The following is a 14,182-nucleotide window of genomic DNA, read 5'->3' as shown; positions in this document are numbered from 1 at the left end:
GAGATTGGGTAGTAGTTGGGGGCGGGGCGGAGAGAGGCGGTGGGGCGTGGCCTCACTCAGGCCACACCCAGGCTTGATCCAGGCACCCGGATGAACTTCCACAGCGGTTCGGAGACGGTACCCCGATCCACGAACCCTGACCATGGCAATGATCCGGGATTACTGGGATATCCGCGGGGTGAGCGGGGGTCCACCAGGGCGGGCAGGGAAATGCTACGCAGCTGGGGACCGGTTCGCCGGAAACTTCGTTTGTGGGGCTCGCTGCAGCCGAGCCCCTTCCCTCCGCCTCTCCTTCCCAGGTCGGGGAGAGGGTTGGGAGTATGGGAGGGGACGCGGAGCACAGAAAGTTGTGCGGTTAAACCTCATGTCTGTCCTTTGTCCCGGCTATCTCTCCCAGCTGGCTCACGCCATCCGCCTGCTCCTGGAGTACACAGACTCAAACTAGGAGGAGAAGAAGTACCCGCTGGGGGACGGTAATGGCATCCTTGTCATGTCCTGGCTTCTGCTCAATTCATGCTGATTTGGTACCAAGCAACCCATGTCCTGGCCCCTGTTATTTCTGTCTGCTGCCCTCCAGCAGCTGGAGAGAGGTCTAACCCTTCCCGAACTCTTTGAGTGTCTAGCTGGCCTCCAAGGCCGGCCATGAGAGCCGATGGCCGGGCCCCTGTATCAGCCATTGGCACGGGTTCCCTTTATTGCTTGCACTAACCCTTTGTAAACCTTACTCATGTGGGTTCCAGAGCCGTCTAATTGTGCTTTCCCCCAAAACTCCATGCTAGATTTAGAGGTTCAGATTCCAGATCCACCTGTTCAGGGGCTCTTGTCTCTGACTCCTTGGTAGGTCCCCCGGGAAGGAGGGTTGGACTCCGGGGCGGTTTGTTTCACTGCATCTTCTTTACCACAACTCCCTATGACAGAAGCCAGTAGCTGAATGAAAAATCCAAGCTGGGCCTGGACTTCCCCAATGTGGGTGCAGGGGCTGGGGTGCTCTGGGGGAAAGTGGATGGTGTCCCTGTCCATCTGCTTACCCAGCTTAGAGGTTTCAGGGTCCGGTGCCTTCTGCTCGGCCTCTCAGCTTCCTGGTTCTCTTCACTGCCTTTCCATAATGCTGTATGTCCCAGCTCATCCCTTCATTTTACAGTATATTATTTAGTGTCTACCATGGGCCAGGCTCTGTGAGTGCCAGGTTTCATCTCTGCCCTTGCTCAAGGGAGTGGGTGCAGGGGAGCCTGGTGGCCCAACCGACCTGGCCTGCTGTTCCTCCAGCTGCCCTACTTAATTGATGGGGCTCACAGGCTCACCCAGAGCAACACCATCCTTTGCTACATTGCTCGCATGTACAACATGTGTGAGTGGAGCTGTGGGTGGGGGAGGGGCACAGGTGGCCATGCCCTGGGCTTGTCTGGGGCGGGATCCTGAGGGTGAGTCCCTGTTGTGTGGCCACAGGTGGGGAGACAGAGGAATAGAAGATTCGCGTGGACGTATTGGAGAACCAGGTTATGGATGTCCGCTTGTGCATGGCCATGATCTGCTACAGCTCTGACTTTATGAGTCCCCTCCCACCGGGCTGGACAGGGTTTGAAATGCTGGTCAGGGTCGCATCTACACTGGTCTTTTGCCTTTGAACTCCTTGGAGCTACTGATCCACCAAGACATTCCCTTGGAAACTCTTAGTTCCCACCAATCTTAGGATAGAGTCCAGACATCCTTGGGTGGAAATTCAGTTCCTAGACAGGGTGTTTTCCTCGTTAGCCCAGCACCTCCTCCTTGGCATCTCAGGCATAAACACATGTGCCCAGCAGGCAGCCTGGGGTCAGACTTTGTTCCTCTCCCTCCTTCCTTTCAGCCTCTCAGATTCTCCTCATCTGTTCAGAAACTGCATCGGCATTCACACCCTTTCTGTCACCCACGCTGGAACTTAGGACTTCTTTCCTGAGTCATTTGAGTGTTGATCTTCCTGAGGTCTGAGGCCCGCGCTCTGCCAGGTCTCACAACACTGCTGGTCTGACCCACGGCAGGTGTTTGGAGCTGAGTGGTGACAGGTTCACGTACAGTGTGGTTTTGCCCTTTGCCTTCCCATCTCCTCTCACAGATGGGAGGTGGTACCTGGTAGGAGTCTAATGAACACAAGTGGGTTAAATCGCAGCCTGGGCACTGACCCAGGTGTACTTGGCAGCTGGGATCAGGCACAGCCCTGGGAGGCCTGGTCTTTGCCCAGGGAGTCTGTATCTGAGGGCAGTGACAGCTGTTTTGTGCCTCAGGAGAAACTAAAGCCTGATTACTTGAAGGAGATCCCTAAAACGATGAAGCTCTTCTCAGATTTTCTGGGGAAGAGGCCCTGGTTTGCAGGGGACAAGGTAAGGGGGACGGCTTCGGGGGATGGAGAGTTGCCATTTTTCCCGCGTTCAGAGTTTGGTGCCCATTCACGCTTTGCCTTTCTGCAACTCACCTATGTGCATTTCCTGGTGTACGACATCCTTGACATGCACCGCACATTTGAGCCCAGGTGTCTGGATGAATTCCCAAACCTGAAAGACTTCACTTCCCGTTTTGAGGTGATTCTCCTGACCCCTCTAGTATTTATATCTCTCTTCTCTTCCCTCTCTTCACTGATGCTTTCCTAGTTGGAACCCAAATGAAGAATAACACTTAATGAGGACTTGGTTTATGCCAGAATCTTTGCTCAGCATCTAACATATATTGTGTCAAATTTAATCTTTATAACATTCCTCCGTGGTAAAAGAATTATCCTCTTCATTTTACAGATAAGGAGTTAAGCTGAAAGGATAATTTCTGAAGGTCACAGGGCCAGTACAGGCTGTGCTGGGCTCCCAGTCAGAGCATCTGGCTTCTATGGGCAGCAGTCAGTGGCTCTCCCTTTCCTGTATGGAAAAGAAAGCTCAGGTCCTTTTCCTGTCTGGTTCACAGCTCTGGAAAGTGTGGAGGAAGCAGAACCTTCAGGAGTTTGCCTGCAGCTGGCATTAGTAGAGTTGAGACACCATAGGACTGATATCAAGTACTAAAAACAGACAATATCTTCTCTAGATCTCCAGAGGGGTCTGCACAAGTGAGTCGCCGCCAGTTGTATTGAGATTCTCAGGACTGTAGTTGGTGCTGGGATTTGAGTACATACATAGGTGTCCTTTGGAAGGATTTTATCTCGACACCTCTTATAGTGGGCACTTTCCTTCCCTCGTCTTCCTTCCTTCTTCCTTCCAGTTACTCAAGATTCCGATCTCAGAGGCGGGATGGTACATTTATTTTTAGTAACATTCACTGGTCTGACCCTCTCCTCTGTATGAGGCACTGTGTCAGGCACAGTGGGGATGAAGAAGTAACACAATCCTGGCGCCCACTTTCTGGGGCTCAGTGCAGCTGGAGAACTACAGGAACCCCGAGCTGTGTGGTGTGCGTGGAACCACTTGGTGCTGGAGGAGCACAGCCTGACCTCACCTCCCAGCTCCTCATTGGTCACCCTCAGTCAACCAGTGGGAGAGCAACAAAGTCTGCTTTATGTCAGATTTGGGAATTTGAAGCTCTAATCCAATAGGTTTTTCAGTACAATCTGTTCTCTATTCCCACCCCCACTCCCCACCCGGCCGCATCATCAAATCTGCTTTCTTAGCTAGTTCTCATCAGCTCTGGTTCTGCTCCAGGCTTATTGGCCTTGAGAATTTTGCAAGAGCTGGGATGACTTCCTGGCAGGCAGGATGGGGACAGATGTGGGCTGCAGTGTGTGGCCTGTTGGGGCCTGGGCTGTTGGGTACAGGCACCCCCAGGATCTTTGAATCCTTGGAACTTATTGGGCACTGTCTGTCTCGGGAAGACTGTGCACAGATACACCTGAGTCTCACTGCCTAGTTGGCTGCAGCAGTACTGGGGATGTGGTAGGTTGGGGCCCAGTGAGACTGGGCTCAAGTCCCAGGCCAGGCAGGTGGACTCTGTCCTTTAAGTGGAATAATTAGAGTCTGGCTTGGCCTGGCCTGTGCTCCACACCCTCATACTGATCTCGGGTGGCCTCGGCCTGCAGCGGCTTGAAGCAGGATCTTGGTTCCCAGCCAGAGACTGAGGTCGGGTCGCAGCGGTGAGAGCACCAAATCCTAGCCACTAGAACAGTGGTCAGTGACGAGGCCCTGGCCCTTTGGCTTTGCAGAAAAGAATTCCCACGAAGATGGAAAGTAGTGAAACAAGTAAAGTGTTTATTAGGAGAAAAATAAGAGTACTGTACGTGTGGATAGACACCCGGGTGGCCTCAGAGAGAGAGTCGCGGCCTTGTGGTAGTTTGAATCACTTTTTTTTTTTGCATTACGCGGGCCTCTCACTGTTGTGGCCTCTCCCGTTGTGGAGCACAGGCTCTGGACGCGCAGGCTCAGCGGCCATGGCTCACGGGCCTAGCCGCTCCGCAGCATGTGGGATCTTCCCGGACCGGGGCACGAACCCATGTCCCCTGCATCGGCAGGCGGACTCTCAACCACTGCGCCACCAGGGAAGCCCTGAATCACTTTTATGGCGCATTTCTTCCAGGTTTCCTTTGACCAGTCATCTTGCTTTGCCTGGTTCTGAGTCCATATTTGATATATCTCAGGGTCCTCCCCTATGTGCTTGCACATCTCTTAGCCAAGATGGATTCTAGCAAAGAGGCCTATGGGTAGTTGACATCACTTACTATGAGTTGGCACCCCCTCGCTTTTTGACCTCCAAGGAGCCTTTCTGCGCATTTGTAGTCAGGGAGGTCTCCTTGACTTCGAGAATGAGGAACATGTGGTCTTTTATCTCTTGTCTGGGCAGGGCCCAGCCTCCCCCATCATCCTGCTTTTATGGAGTTTCTGCTATTATGGAGTTTTTGTCCACAGGGGACAAACTTCAGCTCTTTGGCCTGGGGCCCACCTATCTCCTGCCTCATACCCCACCCTGAGAGACATGAACCCCAAGAAATCTTTATTGGGAGGACAAAAGGCAAAGGTCTGTCTTCTGTAGCTTCTTCAGGCTGTCAAGGGGCTCACAGACCCTACCTAGTTGGGGTCACAGAGCTCTCACCCTGACTCATTAAGTGACCCAGGGTGACATCTGCTGTTATTCTAGCAGGATCTGTTCCAAGGAGTGTCTGGAATCTCTGCATCACCGTCATCTTGTCTGGGAAACCGTTGTGTCCTTAGAAAGAACAAGCTAGGCTTCTTAATCTTAAGTAGATTTTTGTTTATTTATCTTTGGCTGTGTTGGGTCTTTGTTGCTGCTCATGGGCTTTCTCTAGTTGCGGTGAGCAGGGGCTACTCTTCGTTGCGGTGTGCAGGCTTATTGCAGTGGCTTCTCTTGTTGTGGAGCACGGGCTCTAGGCACACGGGCTTCAGTAGTTGTTGCACGCAGGCTCAGTAGTTGTGGCGCATGAGGTTAGTTGCTTCATTCTTTTATTTCTTTTTCTTCTCTGATTGCTGTGGCTAAAAGTTCCAAAACTATGTTGAATAATAGTGGTGAGAGTGGGCAATCTTTTCTTGTTCCTGATCTTGGTGGAAATGGTTTCAGTTTTTCCCCATTGAGGACGTGTTGGCAGGTGGATTCTTAACCATTGTGCCACCAGGGAAGTCCTCCAATTCAAGTTTTGCACCAGCTTACTTTTAAAATTCATTTACTCAGTTAAATTTATTTTAAGCTTAGTCAATCCTGACCATTCTCAAAACTCTTTTCTTGGGGTTCACTTTCCACAAAGCTTTTTGTCAGTTTCTGTATCCATTACTTTACTTTTCCATCTAGAAACAGCCACCTTTAAGTCAGACCTACTTCTTTTTCCCTTAATAAAATGCAATTCCATTCCTCATATCTTCTTTACTAAAAACACACATCCTACTTTCTTTAAGCAACCATGAACTGTCCTTTGTATCAGCACTCTGTAGATTGGTAAACATAAATCCAAATAATAATTTCCTGAAAAATGTGCTTTCTTACAGAAAATATCTCAGTGTGGCACCAAACATATTTATTAATAGTTCTAGACCTTTTGTTTCTCTATAAAAGGAAGCCAGTGTTCAGTAATGAATGTTTCAGTATCTTATTTTATTCCTAAAAAGTTCACCCGAAGCTCTTATCTCATTTGAATTTTTTTCCTTAGAAGTTTCTTCACATTGAGTTACTTTCCTTGCTGACAAATTTACAATGGATATAACAAGATTTTATTTAGCTTATATTAAACCTAGATGCAATAGAAGTGTTATACTTAATGTTGATGACTCTAAAGACATGTCTATATTAATTAGATCAACAAACTTAAACATTAATACCAGGTATTAATTTAATACTGAATATTTCCCAGTTCATGTGAACCTGAAATTCACTTAGCTTAATTTCTCTTGTATTTAGAATTGCCTGATTTGTAAGTGCTTACTTTCCTTTAAGCCAATTAAATAGAGCTCATTTACAAATTAACCTCAGCAATATTATCCGAAGACAAAGACATACACTGAGACATATATCCAGACAGATACAACGAGAGATCTAACTTCATTTTCTAAACTTAGTCATGAATTAGATATCACAATGTAAAACTCACTAGTTTATAAATAACAGTTGGAATAAGAAAAATATTAAAAGGCTTCATTCCAGTTTTTTTCCTCAGCTTCAGGAATTAGAGATGGTCTAGATAAGTGTTCCTGAGAGCCCTGGTCTCAAGGCACAGGGAGAGAAAATCAAGTTCTGCTAGTAGGACGTGTTCCTCAGTGTCAGAATTCTGGAAAAAGTAACAAACTAGCTTTTTCTAATTGCACATGAAAAAAGAACCAGTTTTGGAATTTAAAAAAAAAAAAAAGTTTTTTTTCTTAACCAGTTTTCTCCAGAGTCTAAAGAATATTGTGGCCACACTGTCAAAACTCATCTTTCTTTTTCCTTGGTCATAGTTTCATAGCTAAAATTTAGACCAATTTAATGCTCAGATTGGCCTGGATACAGGGGCAGACTGGCTGATAAAATGTTGTCCCTGCAGGGATTGTCCCTCCAGAGAGGTGGGGGTCTTAGTTTGATCAAAAGAATCTGAAGGAGTAAGGGAACTTGCAGGAGTGGGGGGAGCTTGGTTTCCCCCCTGAGAGTTGGGAGAAGTTAGAAGGGATCATTTAGAATGTCAGGAGAGTTTTCCCCAGTCCATTTTCCCATACTATGGCAGTAAAGATCTAATTGTAAGAGACCCATTTTCAGGCCATTTTTTTCCATCCCCCTACATAATTAAAGGCCAGGCAATGTTACAGCAGGACCTAAGCTTTCCCTTCTCAGCCCATCTGGCTTAACTGCACTCCTAGAAATGAAGTCCAGCATTCTGGAAACATTACTAGGAGGTACCTGAAGGAGATTCAGAGCGTCCTCTGAATTTCCTTCAAATCCTGTGCTTGGTGGGATTTTGAGTGTCCTCAACTCTCCCACTGATCCCTGACCAGACATCTCTGGTCTACCCAGTCCCTCGAGTGAGGGGTTCCTTGAACCACTGCTGGTGCATTGTCAGGGCTCTCCTTGAGCACTGCAGTCTGCTTGAAGGTGGCCAGCCCAATAGGCTGTCCGTTGCAGTGTATGGACTACCAACGCCTGGAGTGAAGGGGGAACTCCGGAGGAATTGGAGTTGGCCGCAATGGAAAATGCCATGGGGGTCAGGACCTGAGGGCCTGAGGGGTGGGACTTGAAAAGAAAGTGAAGCAGAAAGCAAGAGAAAAGAGGGCAAGAGTGAAAGTCAGAGGCCCCAAGCCGCAGCTGGGCAAAGCCCGCAATTTACCTTAAATTCCCTGGTTTCGGCACCAAATAAGATCTCAGGTGGCCTCGGCCTGCTGCGGTTTGAAGCAGGGTTTTGGTTCCCGGCCAGAGACTGAGTTCGGGTCGTGGTGCTGAGAGCACCAAATCCTAGCTACTAGAACAGTGGTCAGTGACAAGGCCCTGGCCCTTTGGCTTTGCAGAAAAGAATTCCCACGAAGATGGAAAGGAGTGAAACAAATAAGGTGTCTATTAGGAGAAAAAAAAAGAGTACAGCACGTGTGGATAGACACCGGGTGGGCTCAGAGAGAGAGTCACGCCCTTGTGGTAGTTTGAATCACTTTTATGGGGCATTTCTTCCAGGTTTCCTTTGACCAGTCATCTTGCTTTGCCTGGTTCTGAGTCCATATTTGATATATCTCAGGGTCCTTCCCTATGTGCTTGCACATCTCTTAGCCAAGATGGATTCTAGCGAAGAGGCCTATGGGTAGTTGACATCACTTACTATGAAGTGGCGCCCCCTCCCTTTATGACCTCCAAGGAGGCTTTCTGTGCATGTGTAGTCAGGGAGGTCTCCTTGACTTCGAGAATGAGGAATATGTGGTCTTTTATCTCTTGTCTGGGCAGGGCCCAGCCTCCCCCATCATCCTGCTTTTATGGAGTTCCTGCTATTATGGAGTTTCTGTCCACAGGTGACAAACTTCAGTTGTTTGGCCTGGGTCCCATCTATCTCCTGCTTCACTATCACCTTTCATCCAGGTTTTGCTGAGTGAAATCTGGTTTCTTCTGCAAGTTGCTTGGGCACTTTCTGAGCCCCTTGTTTTGCTAGGCATCCATCCCTCTGTGGGCAAACCCTGGGAACCTAGAAGTCTTTTCTGAAAAAGAGAACGTTTTTGCAGAATGAGAAAAACAAGTACTCCCATAACAAGATGTTGACTGGAAAAAAAAAACCCTCAAACTTAAGAGCAGTGAGTTTCAGTTTTATTTGGGGACCTTACTGAGGACTGTAGCCCGGGAGACAGACTCTCAGAGAGCTCAGAGGAACTGCTCTCAAGACGTAAGGTAGGAGACAGTAGGTATATGAATTTTTGGCTGGGAAGTACGTGTAGTCAAGCATGCATCTTGGTAAGAGATTAGTGCTAATTATCGAAAAACAAATATCTCACGTTAATGATTTTAGTGTTTTTCTATGTGTAGGAAGATGCACGAATCTGGGGTGACTGAAATTCTTTGTTCGATATGCATCCTAACTCTTTAAGGTCCCCCATATCCAAAACACAGAATGTTTCATCCTGGTTTTCTCCATCCTGAATTCCCCTCAGGGCGCATTGCAGTGGGTTGCAGCTTACTCCTTTCTAAAGCCGATAATGAGGGAGACTCTTTAGGCTTTTTACTATTCGTGGAAAAGACTTAAGATTTACATTCATTCTTGACAAGTGTTAAAAGAGGCTGTGAATTAGATTTTGGGTGAAGGAGGCTTTCTAACCATTTGAATTTAAAAAGGCCTCTTTTCCTTTATTTTTTCCCTTTGGTTTCAGGTTCTACCTTATTAAGTTAATCAGGCTCAGTCTCAGGTCATTGTGGGCTGTATTTACATTTCTGAAATGTGGGGATTCACAAGACAAACATAGTTGCTTTTATTTTTTTGTTTTTAAAAAATATTTATTTATTTGGTTGCACCAGGTCTTAGTTGTGGCAGGTGGGCTCCTTAGTTGTGGCATGCAAACTCTTAGTTGCAGCATGCATGTGGGATCTAATTCCCTGACCAGGGATTGAACCTGGGCCCCCTGCATTGGGAGCTTGGAGTCTTAACCACTGTACCACCAGGGAAGTCCCCACAGTTGGTTTTAATTCCCCAAAGAACTGGGCTGCCGCCTAAATGATACCAAAAGATTGATTTGCCCAACTACATTTTCTTTAATTTGTTTTCTTATATCAGAAGGAAAATTTCCAACTAAACTGGAAATCAAAAGATTTCCATATTCCAGAACTTTAGGGATCTGTGTATCATGCCTTCAAATGTTTGCAGAAGGTCCTCTTTCTGAGTGCACAAGTCAAACTCAGACCAATTTACCCTAGGGACAAACAAAGCAAAACAAACAAACAAAACCCCCAAACCAAACTCCATTATTGCTTTTGTTAGCCCCTGAATATTAGACCCCAGCTTTTACCTCATACTCTGTGGACTCATGTAACCCTATTGGTTTCCTTTATCATGTTTAATTAACATTGCCTGAGAGACAGATTATATACCCTGTCTTATAACAGGCAGGGGAGCCATATTGTACAGTGAGACATATTGTACATCCCCACAATATATCAGGTAAAAGAGATGAACCATCTTACATAAAGCCTGTTCAAAAACACCAATTTTTTGGGACTTCCCTTGTGGGCAGTGATTAAGAATCCGCTTGCCAATGCAGGGGACACGGGTTCGAGCCTTGGTCTGGGAAGATCCCACAGGTAGCGGAGCAGCTAAGCCTGTGCACTGCAGCTACTGAGCCTGTGCTCTAGAGCTCATGCTCCTCAACAAGAGAAGCCACCTCAATGAGAAGCCCGCGTACCGCAACGAAGAATAGCCCCCACTCGCTGCAACTAGAGAAAGGTTGAGCGCAGCAACAAGGACCCAATGCAGCCAAAAATAAATAAATAAATTTATTTAAAAAAACACAAATACACCAATTTTTAATAGACTTTCATCTCAACTCTATCAACTCTTATACCTTTAACTGTTGCCCTCATTAGGACCCTATTAACCAGTCTTGGTCTTATAAGGAGTCCCAGAAACTTTCCTTTTTATTCCCTGGCCATTTTACCCATTTCTGTATAAAAGGCTTTGGGGTCTCCAGTGAGGGGTTGAGCCAAGGGACCCAGGGCTTTTTGTCAATCTTTAACTTGATTGATTGGCATGTTGCCCCGAGCAATTGCTGGTCAAGTATCTGAATGTAATTTTTTTTACCTTTAAAATTTTTCTAAACTGGGGTAAATAGAGTGGACTTGTTTGGGGCCCTTTAACATTAGGAGGACCAATAAGGGGTTTTCTGGCCTCTCCAAAACATCCTTTTTGGTAGTGTTGTATCAAAACCGTTGTTTTAATGCTGTCGAAGTCTGTTTCATTTATCCCATCTCTTAATAACCATCTAAAGATTTCCATCCTATAAACTAAGGGAGTTCTTAAGGTTAGCCATTATATTTCTTTGCATCCACGTTCTAGTTTGGTGTTTCCATAGATACCAATGAAACAACTGTTTACAATGAGAGGTCTCTAAAAATTTACCAATTTAGAAGTTTTTCCAATTTAAAGGATCAATTGTTAGGATTTTTAGTTGTGATTCAAACCAATAAGATGTAAGAGGCGTCCCCAAAAGAGAGTGCAAAGGATGTAGCCTTCACCAGAACCAGAAAGTTTACTCCCAAATATAGTCTAAGAAAGTAAAGGCCTTTGTTGTACAGGGACACAAGGAAGGTTGAGACAACAAAGGCGCTTTATGGACTGGGACCACTTATGACACATTTCGCTGAAGCTGGCATAGCTGGACAAAAAGGCTGCTTGGAATCCCAGTCTATGCAACTTTCTGCCAAATGTACACCATATGTGTACCTTCTCAACTGCAGAGACTAAGCTACCAAAACACAGTAGAAGATGCCTAATATCAGGTAGAATATTTATATCTCAAAGGTATGGGGAGATGATGCACGTTCCTGCTAGAAGGGCATTTGTTTCCTTAAGGTCAGAATCTTGGGGAAAAAAAAGTTTTAAAAACTTTTTGGCCAAAATAATCACAATTTTACCAAGGCTTTTGAATTATTGTTGCTTTCTGTGGGGAATCAATTTTGGTGTTACAAAAACGAAGTTGAGAGAGAGACGAATAGCATGAAGGAGAGCATTGCAGTGGACACTTAGAGGAGCGGGGAGGAGCAAAGGAGAGCAGGTCCACCTTCAGAGGCCTTTTAAAAATTCGGATATAATTTCAAGCCATTTTTTGTTGCTTTTCTGCAAGAAGTTACTTTCTCATTTCCTCTTTTAGAAGCTTCTAAATACCAATCGAAATGAGCATTCCATTCAGTCTGTTTGATCTTATAGCCTGCTTTCTCTAGCTGTATACACCCAAAAAACCCAGTATTGGAACGTCCAAAGAACCCCGTTTTGGCCATTTTTAGGATGAGATCTCCTTTGGTATAGCTTCCCCAATTACGTATTTGCAAGTATAAGCTCCGTATGTAATGTACCTAAACCTGGCTGTGGTGTTAGTCATAGGTTAGCAATCTGTCACCCTTCTTTCTTTTGTTTAGAAAGCTTTGTTTCCCATTTCAGAGTCTGTTTTTCAGGATAAATTACTATTGAAACTGTATGTGGTGGGCCAGTGTGTTGCTTTTGAGCTGAACTCTCCTAGTTGTCACCCTAGAGTCATTTCAGGTCTTTTACACGTCTCAGTTTCTCCCTCAGACAGTCTAAAGCCTCGATGGGCACTGGGAACACTGGATGGCCAAATCTTTTTGTGTGTCCCCAGATGGGCCACTTTCTGTAAATTAAAGAATGGGTTTCCCTATGGGACTGCTGTGTGGTATAAAGGACTGGCCTCCACCACTCCTGCAAGTTTCTCAGTTGCCTGAGAAAGCCATACCTGGCCAGGAAGAGCTCTGTCCCTTATCTTTGGAGTTAAGAGCTCTTATATGGTATCTACACTATATTCCAACTAATTCTGTTAAAGTAGTCAATTCGAGGAAAGATGCCAACCAGCCCCTTACCTACTCACCCAGCCTGAACCTTCCCAGTGGCTCTCGACTGGGTACTTTCTCAGTATCTCTGAACTGAGAAGTCAGGTACCTTTTTCATCTGCCACTGAATAAAACTCAGGATTGTCAGCCAAGATGGTAAAACTGAGATCAGGAGAGACTCACCCAAATTCGTACGGACATGTAGAGAGGTGGACCGGCACAAGGGGCCTTGCTGGTACCAAGGCTCCAGATCCTTGTAAAGTTCCGGTGAGGGGAAAAAGTCTCCTCTGGGCCCCTTTGTGGCCACTAAAACTGTCCACTGGGAAGTAAAACCCACACAACGTAAGAGCAGTGGGTTTCCCTTTTTTGGGGGAACTTACTGAGGACTATATCCCGGGAGACAGCCTCTCAGATAGCTCTGAGGAACTGCTCTCAAGAAGTAGGGGAGGAGGTTTGGGAAATAAGAATAATCAACTCTAAGTCTTGGTAAACGATCACTGCTAATCACCAAAAAACGGGTATCTCAAGTTAGTGATTTTAGTGCTTTTCTGTGGATGGAGAGGTGCACACATCGGAGGTGATTCGAGTTTTTCCTTAGTTATGCATCTTATCTAGGGGCCAGGTATCCGAAATACAGAATGTTTCATCTTGTTCTTTTTCCATCCTGAATACCCCTCCAGGCACACTGTTGGTGAGCAACTGCCCTGAGTGGTGACTTAACTCTTTGTATAAGTGGATGACGAATGAACCTTGTTCTTTTTGTTTTCAGCTGCGAGGAAGGGAGTGCAGCAGAAAGAGCTCAGAATGGAGAGTGAGAGCGAGCCAGGCTGCATTCTAGACATATTACTTATGAGCTGTGTGACCAGGAGGGAGGTGCTTATCCTCTGTGTGCCTCAGTTTCCCTTCTGATAAATGGTGACAGTAGAACCTATCTTGTCAGGTAGCTGTGTAGAGATTCTAAACCTATATTACCATCTCTAGTGGATATACATTACCTCATACAGGGTAGAGTCTCCATATGTGATAAGTCTTATTAAGAAATCAAATGAATTACAGGAAATTGGAAGAGTCAACTTTCCAGAGCTGAGCATCCCAAAAGACTGTCTATTGCCCCAACATTTGACCCCACATGGAAGGGCTGTACCAGGGTACCAAACTTGGGGAGAGCTGCATGAGCCCCAGTGGGGCAGCAGACCTGAGGCCTGGCCTTCTTTTTCCCACCCTCAGGGCTTGAAGAAGATCTCTGCCTACATGAAGTCCAGCTGCTTCCTCCCAGGCCCTCTGTTTCTAAAGACTGCCATGTGGGGCAACAAATACTGCCCTGTAACCAGGAGATGGGAGTGAGGAGCCATTGTCCTGGAGACCAGGTGGACCTCCCTGTGCACAGAACCGTCTGTCTTTTTCTTTCTCCTTCTTTTCACTCTAGATGCCGTGTTGGCCCCCTTTATCTCCCTCCCAACCCCCTTTTCATCCATCCTTTATTCAGTTCCCCACTTTTCTTCAGCAAAGTTCCTCCCCCACCCCACATTATCCCTCCTGCACTAAAGCCAACTAGACTATCCTTCCCTTCCATGGTTGCTTCTGCTCTGAGGAGCCCGACCAGACCCCTGGCCCGCAGAGCTCTGCTCTGAGCTCCCAGCGCTGCGCTGAAGATCAGAATTGGCCTGGTGTGCAGGTGCAGGCCCTGCCTCCCAGTGTGGTTCCTGCCCAGCCCTGTCTGATCCCCAGTAAAGCCTTAATGATA

The 14,182-nt window shown here is 46.5% G+C and overlaps 1 pseudogene; it reads left to right on the top strand.

Annotated features, from left to right (window-relative positions):
- The first annotated feature begins 76 nt into the window (after nt 1-76).
- On the top strand, nt 77-14,182 carry LOC112397817 (glutathione S-transferase Mu 1-like; annotated as a pseudogene).

The sequence above is a fragment of the Neophocaena asiaeorientalis genome, unplaced genomic scaffold, assembly GCF_003031525.2.
Source record: "Neophocaena asiaeorientalis asiaeorientalis breed wild unplaced genomic scaffold, Neophocaena_asiaeorientalis_V1.1 scaffold35, whole genome shotgun sequence".
Classification (NCBI taxonomy): Eukaryota; Metazoa; Chordata; class Mammalia; order Artiodactyla; family Phocoenidae; genus Neophocaena; species Neophocaena asiaeorientalis.
This window is presented reverse-complemented; position numbering and strand designations above follow the sequence as displayed.